Source organism: Echinops telfairi, unplaced genomic scaffold, assembly GCF_000313985.2.
Source record: "Echinops telfairi isolate 266 unplaced genomic scaffold, ASM31398v2 ScPeMD7_443;HRSCAF=831, whole genome shotgun sequence".
Lineage (NCBI taxonomy): Eukaryota > Metazoa > Chordata > Mammalia > Afrosoricida > Tenrecidae > Echinops > Echinops telfairi.
In genome coordinates, this window is record NW_022104341.1 from 56,324,927 (window position 1) to 56,335,459 (window position 10,533).

Sequence of the window (10,533 nt, forward strand, 5' to 3'; positions counted from 1 at the left end):
AGGGGTGGGCAGCATACATTGTGCTCATGTGGAATCTGTACATAGACCAAGAGGCAGTTGTATGAACAGAACAAGGAAATTCTGTGTGACTTAAAATCAGGAAATATGTGTGTCCAGGTTGGACCTTTCACCATGCTTATTCAATCTAGATGCTGAACAACTAATCCGAGAAGCTGGGGCATGCGAAGAAGAAAGAAGAACACAGCTTCTAGATTTGAGGAAGGTGCATACAACATATACAACAGGTGTGTACAACATGACACAACCTTACTTGGAGAAAGCAAGGAGGACTTGAAGCATTTGCTCATGAAAATCGAGGAATGCAGCCTACAGTATGAATTGCAACTCAATTTAAACAAAACTCACATCCTAGACTAAAAGAAACATGAGAAATAGAAACGATTGAAGTTATCAAAGACTTCATTTTACTTGGATCCACAACCATCACCCATGGAAGTAGCAGTCAAGAAATCAAGACGTATTGCATTGGACAAATCTGCCCAACACTCTCTAACGTGATGAAGACCAAGGGTGTCACTTTGAGGCCTAAGGTGTACCTGATCTATGGTATTTTCAGTCATCCCACATGCACGTGAAAGGCAGACAATGAATAAAGAAGACCACAGAAGTACTGGTGCATTTGAAATATGTTGTGGGTGAAAAATACTGCCAGAAGAATAAACAAACCTGTTTTGGTAGAAGAACCTTCAGAATGCTCCTTAAAAATCAAGGATGGTGAGATTTCATTTCATAGATGTTGGAAATGTTATTAGGAGAAACCAGTTCTGGGAAAAGGACACTATGCTTGGTAAAGTGGAAAGCCAGCCAAAAAAAAGGGGAAAACCTTCAATGAGGGAGACACAGCAGCTACAACAGGCTTAAACGTAACAGTAATTGTGAGGGTGGTGCAAGCCGGGGCAATGTTTCATTCTGTTGTGGACAGGCTCTCTTTGGGTAGGAGTGGACTCGACTAACAACAATAACAGCATCCACTCATAATTTTTGGACTAGTTTCCCTTCACTGTAATCTTCAAGTGTGCTAGGCATGCTCATTTTTAGAGAGATGACTTGCGGAGAGCACACGGTATGTGTGGTAGATTTCATGTAAAGATGGTCACACACAATTCCTCCTAATTATATATACCTGCTGTGCCTCCAGAATGTAAATTCACTGCCATCAAGTCCCTTCTGAGTCATAGCAATCCAACAGGACAGTGTAGAACTTCCCTTTTGGGTTGATGAGATTTTAAATCTTTACAGGAGTACACAGGAGTGGCCGTGTGTTTGAACCACTGAACTTGTGGTTAGGATACCCTGGAGAAAAATGAGAGTTCCACAGCACTTCATTATGCTCATGCAGATGACACAAGCTTGGCTGCTGAAGGGAGGAGGACTTGAAGCACTTGCTGATGAAGATCAACCACTGCAGCCTGCAGTGTGGATCACAGCGCAAGGTGAAGAAAACATAAAACTTCACAACGGGACCGATAGGGAACATCCTGGTAAATGGAGAAAAGATTGAAATTGGCAAAGATTTCATCTTCCTTGGACCTACAATTAATGCTCATGGAAGCAGCAGCCAAATGATCAAACAACACATTGCACTGGGTAACTCTGCTGCACCAGACCTCTTTAGAGTATTGAAAAGCAAGCACGTTACTTTGAGGACTAAGGTGCACCTGACCCAAGCCATGGTATTTTAAAAAAATATTTTATTGAGGGTTTATACAGCTCTTATCACAATACATACATACCTCCATTGTGTTAAACACATTTGTACATTTGTTGCCATCATCATTTTCAAAACATTTTCTTTCTACTTGAGCCCTTGGTATCAGCTCTTCAATTTTCTCCCATGGTATTTTCAATTGCCTCATAGGCATGTTTCAGTTGGACATTGAATGAAGACTGAAGAAGAATTGATGTGCCTAAATTGTGGTGCAGGAAAAGAATATCGAAAGTACCGTAGACTGCTAAAAGGACAAGCCAATCTGTCTTGGAAGAAGTACAGCCAGAGTGCTCCTTAGAGGCAAGGATGGCAAGACTTTGTCACATTTCCTTTGGGCATATTGTCAGAAGAGTCGGGTCTAAGAAGGACATCATGCTTGGTCAAGTAGAGGGCCAGTAAAAGAGAGAAAAGCTCTCAGTGATGTGGATTGACACGGTAGTTGCAACGCTGGGCTCAAGCATAGGAAGAATTGTGAGGATGTTGTAGGACGAGGCAGTGTTTCGTTCTATTTTTTAGAGCACCTCTGTGGGTCCAAACCCACCTGATGGCAACTACCAACATCGGATTTTTCCACACATGGATATTTAGAAGAGGTTAGTGATGTTGACTTTGACTGATGCTCTCAAAGACAACTGACAAGTGCAACTATCAGATGGAAGTCATATTTAAAACTCAAAGTCGCTTTCCAATGTTGTGGTGGTGGGCTGTCAACATGCAATGGGATCTAGGGTCTTGATTGACTAAATATCGAACATTTAAGTAGTGGCTTCAAGGAGGCATTAGTATGTACACAGGAAATGCAGCCACATTCCCCTCAGAAAATGATAATGAACATGAAAACACACAGCCTTTTATTCAAAGTGTTAATATGCTATGCAATCAATATTTTAATAACAAAGAAAATAATAAATAAGCCACAATCTTACCACCAAAATAAAACCGTTGTAATTTTTCCCAGTAAACTTGCAATTTTTTTTCTCAGGCCCTGTAAAAAAGCTAGTCCTTATGTTTGGCTGGTTTAGTATCCAATTTTTCCTGCCACAAACTCAAAGACCAGCATGGACCCAAGTAATCAGGGAGGAAGGAAAAGAGAAAGAAGCGCGTTTGTTTTCCCTATGTCCATGAAAGCAGTGGTTCTCCACCTGCTTCAAGCCGCGACCCTTTCATACAGTTCCTCATGTTCTGGTGACCCCAGCCATGAAATTATTTTTGTTGTAACTTCATAACTGGCTTACAGAGAAGGTGATCCACTTATTGCTTTATCCATAATTGTTGTCAGTTGTGATTCATGACAATCCTGTGTACAACAGACTGAAACACAGTCCAGTCCGGTGCCACCCTCACCCTCACTCACGTGTTTGGCGCCTTTGTTCAGCTGCTATGTCAGCCTATGGGGTCGAGAGTTGCAAGTATGTCAAGACCTTATAACTTTTAACATCCTTCAGATATGTCATTATTTTCCTTTTGTTAAATTTTCTGTTCAAGGTACATATAAACCCGGATCTTTTTTTCCTCATTCACCATTATTTCTTAGCATTTAATATAATTCCTAAGACTTAAGTAAATATCTGCTGGGCTGAAGCATGGGAATTGGAACTCTAGAGGACACAGTTGCCAAACTAGAGATGGAAAGGAAGAAGTAAAGAGAAAACTGTTGTTACAATTAAATAGTGGGTAAAAGTCTATATATCAGAAGGAGAGTTTGTATGCCCTGATGTACTTTATAATAAATGTGGTCTGTTTGATGAATGCTGCTAGTTAGGATTTGGGTCTTCTATAAAAGTAAAAAGATGAAACCATCTCTGGAGACATTTTGTATTCAGTTCATCCAATATTTATACTGAGTTCTTAACATAGCATCCTCAAGGCGAATATGCAGTTAGAATATGCAGAGTGATATTCAGGAGGATGGGGTAAGAGCACTCCCTACTCTCCCAGTCCCAGATAAATCAATCGAGATTGAGTTAATTCAGGTACTGTTCTAAAGGGTGGGGGGAGAACACTAGAATATTCAAAAGGGAACTCTTGTCCTTCCCTTTTTATTTCCCCTACAAGATTCTAGCAGAGGTTGCAAATATAAGTTTTCTTTTACAAAGAGTAAAATCTATTAAAGTTAAGAAAAAGCCTAAAAGAAATGCTTAGAGATGCAATGGTTGAAATAAGATAGAATTTTGTCTCTTAAAAAAAAAAAGGAGCCCTGATGACACAGTGAGATGCATGGTGAACGGCTAACCACAAGGCCATCAGTTCAAACCCAGCAGATACTCTGAGACAAATAAGGCTCTCTGCTTCCATAATGATTTACAACCTCAGAAACATACAGGTGCAGTTCTACTCTAACCTGTAAGGTCACCAAGAATTAGAATCAACTGATGGAAGTGAGTTTGCAGACCAGGTTAATAGACAACTCTGCTCAACAAAATCAGTGAAAGACCTAGATTTATCCAGTCAGTTTATAATCCATTTACTAATGACCCAAACCAAGTCCACCTTATATAGGATTTTTGGGATTATAAACCTCTAAGGGAGTAGACAGCCTTATCTTTCTCCTGTGCTACTTCTCAAATGTTGTCATGTATATAAATCACCTGTGGAACTTGACGAAATGTAAATTCTGATTCAGTAGACCTGCAATGAGGCTTGACTTTCTGCATTTCTTAAAACCTTCCAGGAAATACCGATGCTTCTGCTATAAGGACCAGAACTTTAGTACCAAGGCTTAGGGCATTGCCATCATTTGCATGGTTGAAGCTGGCTGTTAGCACATCTGTATTTCCCCTCTCAGGAAGGAGAAAGAGAATAAGTTCAGGGAAACAAGTTCTCTTTCTGCAAACAATGTAGAAATAGTATACATATATTTTGCCTAGAGTCAATAGGCAAAGACTTAGTTAACTGGTAACACTTGGCTTGGAGGAGGTTGGCAAATGTGGTTACTGTCTAGCTCAGCAGCAATGTTCTGAATCAAAAAGTGGAGGATAGAGGAGAAGAGTATTATTACCATTAGAAACTGAAGAATGGGTACTGAGGAGCAGACAGCAGTTGGCAGTACAAAAACCAAAGAGGCGGAGCTTATTATTAAGCAATAGAGATGAAATATAGCATAAATAATGGAATATATGCCAGCTATTGCTTTGAAACTGATGAAAACTGCCTTAGCAGAAAGTTATTGGATCAAAAGTCAAGGATCACTGATCACAACCCATTTGTTTTTTTAATCATTTCACTGGGGGCTCATACAATCTTATCAGAATCCATCCATCCATTCATTGTGTCAAGCACATTTGTACATTTGTTGCCATCATCCTTCACAAAACATTTGCTTTCTACTTGAGCCCTTGGTATCAGCTCCTCATTTTTCTCCTCCCTCATGAACCCTTAATAAGTTATAAATTATTATTATTATTTTGTCACGTCTTACACTGTCCCACATCTCTCTTCACCCATTTTCTGTTGTCTGTCCTCCAGGGAGAGGGTTATATGTAGATCCTTGTGATTGGTCCCTTTTCTAACCCACCTTCCCTCCACCCTCCTGGTATGGCCACTCTCACCACTGGTCCTGAGGGGTTCATCTGTCCTGTATTCCCTATGTTCCAGTTCCTATCTGTACCAGTGTACATCCCCTGGTCTAGCCGGATTTGTAGGGTAGAATTGGGATCATGATAGTGGGGGGAAGGAAGCATTTAAGAACTAGAGGAAAGTTGTATGTTTCATCGTTGCTACACTGCACCCTGATGGGCTCATCTCCTCCCCACAACCCTTCTGTAAGGGGATGTCTACGTGCCTACAGGTGGGCTTTGGGTCTCCACTCCGCACTCCCCCTCATTCACAATATGATTTTTGTTCTTTGATGCCTGATACCTGATCACATCGACACCTCGTGATCACACATGGTGGTGTACTTCTTCAATGTGGGCTTTGTTGCTTATCAGCTAGATGGCTGCGTGTTTATCTTCAAGCCTTTAAGACCCCAGATGCTATATCTTTTGATAGCTGGGCTCCATCAGCTTTCTTCACCACATTTGCTTATGCTTTGTCTTCAGGGATCATGTCAGGAAGGTGAGCATCATGGAATGCCAGTTTAATAGAACAAAGTGTCCTTGCATCAATGGAGTACTTGAGTGAAGGCCCAATGTCCATCTGCTACCTTAATACTAAACCTATAAATATATGCACATAGATCTATTTCCTGTCATCATATATAAAAATATTTGCATATGTACATGCCTTTATTTAGACCTCTATAAATGCCCTTTGCCTCCTAGTTCTTTCCTCTATTTCTTTTTACTTTCCTCTTGTCCCACTATCATGCTCAGCCTTCATTTGGGTTTTAGTAATTCCTCTCAGTTACATTGCCTTTGATCACGCCCTACCAGGCCTCTTACACCCTACTCCCCACTGGTTGTGGATCACTTGTTGTTCCCTTGTCCCTGGGTTTGTTAACACCACTTCCTTTCCCCCACTTCCCTCTCTCCCATGTCCCTCCCTGAGCCATCAGTTCTGTTGTTTTTTTCTTCCAGGTTGTTTATCCAGCCTATCTTATTTTGATAGACCTGTAGAGACAATAATATGCACAAAAATAAGACAGAGCAAAACAAAGCAACAAAAGAAAACAAATCAACAACAATAAACCAATGACAAAAAAAAAAAGGAAAAGCCTGTAAATAGTTCATAGTCTGTTTGTTAACATTTAGGAGTGTTTTCTGGTCATGTCTGATGGGGTGCCATGCACTGGCCCCAAAGTCTATTTTTGGTACTCCCTCAGGACTTCCTTGCTCTACTCTCCTTGCTGTTCTGTTGCACAACTTAGTGTTTTGCCTCGGTGTGGTGGGGTCAGATGGGGCACAATTCCCACACTGTGTCTCCAGTGTTGTCCCCGGTAGGGCTATGGGTCAGTACAGTGAGGGCTGTCGTGTCTCATAGTGGGGCCAGCCATATGGTCTTCTCTGTGCATTGGCTGCTCTGAGCAGGAATATCGTCCTCAAGGCTTGGTGGACCAGGATGTGCTCCACTCTTTCTTCCTCCCCCTTCATTTGCTCCCATGTGCTCAGATCAGACATGTCCCTCTCCCTGAGCTATAGCTTCAGTGGTGTCCTCCAAAGTAAATTCTTCCGGGTGGGGGGGATGGAGGTTGTCCACATAGTTTGGATTGGGGCTGGCCCCTCAGACTTCTCTACTGGTCCCCTACTCCATGCCGGTATGTTGCATTCACATCTTGGAGCACCAGGTTGAAGTCTGGTCCCTCTTTCCCTGTGGAGTTATAAACAATACCCTCCCATTGGGTGGATTAGTGCCTTATTCCCCCACTACCCATATCTTTGTTTTCCCTGCATTTTAATTGGCTACCATATGTACCGCTGGATTGGGTCTGGCCCCTGCCATACTACTGGACCTCACCGCAGGAATGTTTGTATACAGTAGTTTTTTTTTTCCCTATGCCCCTTTTGCATTTTTTTTAAAAGCTCACCTCAGCAGACTCGTGGTACTTGTCCTTTTGTGCTTGGCTTACTTCGCTTAGCATAGTTTCCTCCAGTTCTTTCCATGCAGCAATGTGCTTCATGCATTCATCACTGCTTTTTAGAGATGCATAATACTCCATTGTATGTATGTACCAGAGTTTTTTAATCCATTCTTCTGTTGATGGAAATTTGGGTTGTTTCCAACTCCTTACAATTGTGAACTGTGCCACAATGAACATTGGAGCACAGATGTCTGGCCGAGGTTTGTTTCTTGCCTCTTCTGGGTATATGACCTGTAGGGGGATTGCTGGGTCATATGGTAGCTCAATTTCCATCTGTTTTAGATATCGCCAGATCAATTTCCATAGTGGCTGTACATACTTACAGATCCACCAGCAGTGGATGAGAGTTCCTATTTCCCAATAGCCCCTCCAACACTTATTGCTTTCTGATTTTTTTGAGTTGGGCTATCTTTGAGGATGTTAAATGGTATCTCATTGTTGTTTTAATTTGCACTTCTCTTATGGTTAATGATCTTGAACATTTTCTCAGATGTTTATTGGCCATTCAGATTTCTGCCCTTGTGAAACTTCTGTTTAGGTCCTTTGCCCACCTCCTCAGTGCGCAATTAGTATTTTTCTTTTTGGAAGCTAGCTAGTAATAAGGCTGTTGTCTGATGCTTCATTGCTAAATATGTTTTCCCAGTCTGTGGGCTTTCTTATTACTCTCTTGGTGAATTCTTTCCATGTACACAGGTGTTTTATCTTCAGTATATCTCACTTTTCAATTTGTGCCTCCTCTGTGTTTGTGTCCTTCCCTATTTCTGATAGCCAATGTATTCACTGCACCAAAGTTCTCAGGTTGATCCCAATTCCCTCATTGATGCCCCTAATAGTTTTGGGTTTTACCTTGAGGTCTGTGATCCATCTTGAGTTTATTCTTGTGCATGGAGTGAGGTAAGGGTCTTACTTTCATTTTTCTGCAGGTTGATATCCATTTTTTCCAGTACCACTTGTTAAAGAGGGCATCTGCTTCCCATTTGATACTTTGGGGGCCCTTATCAAAAACCAGTTGTCTGTATGCTGATGATTTTATTTCTGGGATTTCAGTTCTCTCCACTGGTCTTAGTATCTGTCATTATACCAATACCATACCCTTTTGACCACTTTGACTGTATAATATGTGCTAAAGTCAGGTAAAGCAAGCTATTCCACTGTGTCCTTCTTCTTGAGGAGTTCTCTGCTAATTTTGGGCTTCTTCCTTCTCCATCCGAAGTTTGTAATCAGTTTTTCCATTTTTTGGAAGAAAGATGAGAGTAATTGTATTGGGATTGTATTAAACTTGTACAGTACCTTGGGCAGAACTGACATCTTTACTATATTGAGTCTTCCAATCCACGAGCATGGGATATTCTTTCATTTGTTGAGGTCGCCCTTGGTTTCTTGTAATAGTTCTGTAGTTTTCTAAATATAAATCTTTTTTTCTTTTAGTCAAATATATCCCTAGATATTTCAATTTGTGCTTGGCTATTGTGAAGGGTTCCACTTTTTTTATCTCCTCTTCTGTGGTTTTATCCAATGTGTATAGCAGTCCGATAGACTTCTGTTTGTTGATCTCATATCCTGCCACTCTGCCATATTCCTCTCTTGCTTCCAGTATGCCCCTTGTGGAATTTTTGGGATTTTCCATATAGAAAATCATATCATCTACAAATAATGATAGCTTTACCTCTTCCTTCCCCAGACGAATACCTTTAATATCTTTTCTTTGCCTTATGCTGTTAGCTAAAACTTCCAGTACGATGTTAAATAAGAGTGGGGACAAGGGGCATCCTTGTCTGGTCCCCCTTTTCAATGGGATTGCTTTTGTCTTTTCTCCACTGACTACCACATTGGCTGTTCATTTTTTCATATATAGCTTGTATTATCTTGAGGAATTTTCCTCCCACTCCTTGGATGTTGTCTAATGCTTTTTCCGCATCCATTGATATTATCATGTGGTTCTTATAGTTTTTCATGTCAATGTGGTAAATGACACTAATGGTCTCTCATATGTTGAACCATCCCTGCATCACTGGTATGAATCCCACTTGGTCATGGTGAATTATTTGTTTTATATACTTTTGTATTCTATTGGCCAGTATTTTGTTAAGGATTTTTGCATCGATGTTCATTAGGGATATTGGTCTGTAGTTCTCGATTCTTGTGGGATCCTTGCCTGGTTTTGATATCAGAGTTATACTAGCTTCATAGAAGGAGTATGGGAGTTTGCTGTCTTTTTCTATGTTCTGGAAGATTTTGTGTAGGATCGTTGTTAGTTCTTCCCTAAATGCTTGGTAGAATTCTCCTGGGAAGCCATCTGTTCCAGGGGATTTTTTTGTTGGTAATATGTTGATAACCTGGCCTATTTCTTCTATTGCTATGGGTCTGTTGAGATTCTTGACGTCCATCAGGGATAGTCTAGGGAGGGATTGTTATCCAAGAATTTGTCCATGTCCTCCAAGTTGTTGAATTCATTGGAGTACAGTCCTCCATAGTACTGTGTAATTATCCTTTTGATTTCCTTAGGATCTGTTATAATGTCCCCTCTTTCATCCCTCATCCTTGCTATTGAAATTTGTTCCCTCCTTTCTTTGGTTAGCTTTGCTAGTGTTCTGTTGATTTTGTTTATCCTTTCAAAGAACCAAGTTTTAGCAGCATTAATGTTTTCCATAGTTTTCTTATTTTCCCTCTTCTGTATCTCAGCCCTGCTTTTTATTATTTCTTTTATTTTGCTATTAGTAGGATTTTCCCTGTTGACTCTGTTCTAGTTGCTGTAAATTTTGTGCCAGCATATCAATTATAAGTCTCTCTTTCTTCCTTTTTCATGTGTGCATGTATTGCTATGAAACTTCCTCTGATAACTGCCTTTGTTGTGTCCCATAAGTTTTGGTATGTTGTGTTCTCATTCTTGTTGGCTTCTAGAAATTTCCTAAGTTCATATCTGATCTGGGCCAGTACACACTCCTTTTGAAATAGAGAGTTATTCATCCTCCAATTGTTTGCTCTTGATTTTTTCATCTTCCTTTTGTTCATTTCCAGTCTTATGGCACAGTGATCAGAGAGGGAGATCTGTATGATATCAATCTGCTTGAATTTATGCAGATCTGCCTTATGCCCCAGCATGTGGTCTATCTTTGATTATGTGCCACGTGGGTTTGAAAAGAATGGATCACAACCCATTTTTAATGTACAACCCCTGACATGCAGAGGCTGGCCTGTCCTCCTTGACTTGTTTTTGGTGAGAGCTGACTTTATGACATGCAAATGGCAATGACTCGGAGACTACTTTAGAGACCCTGAGTGGACT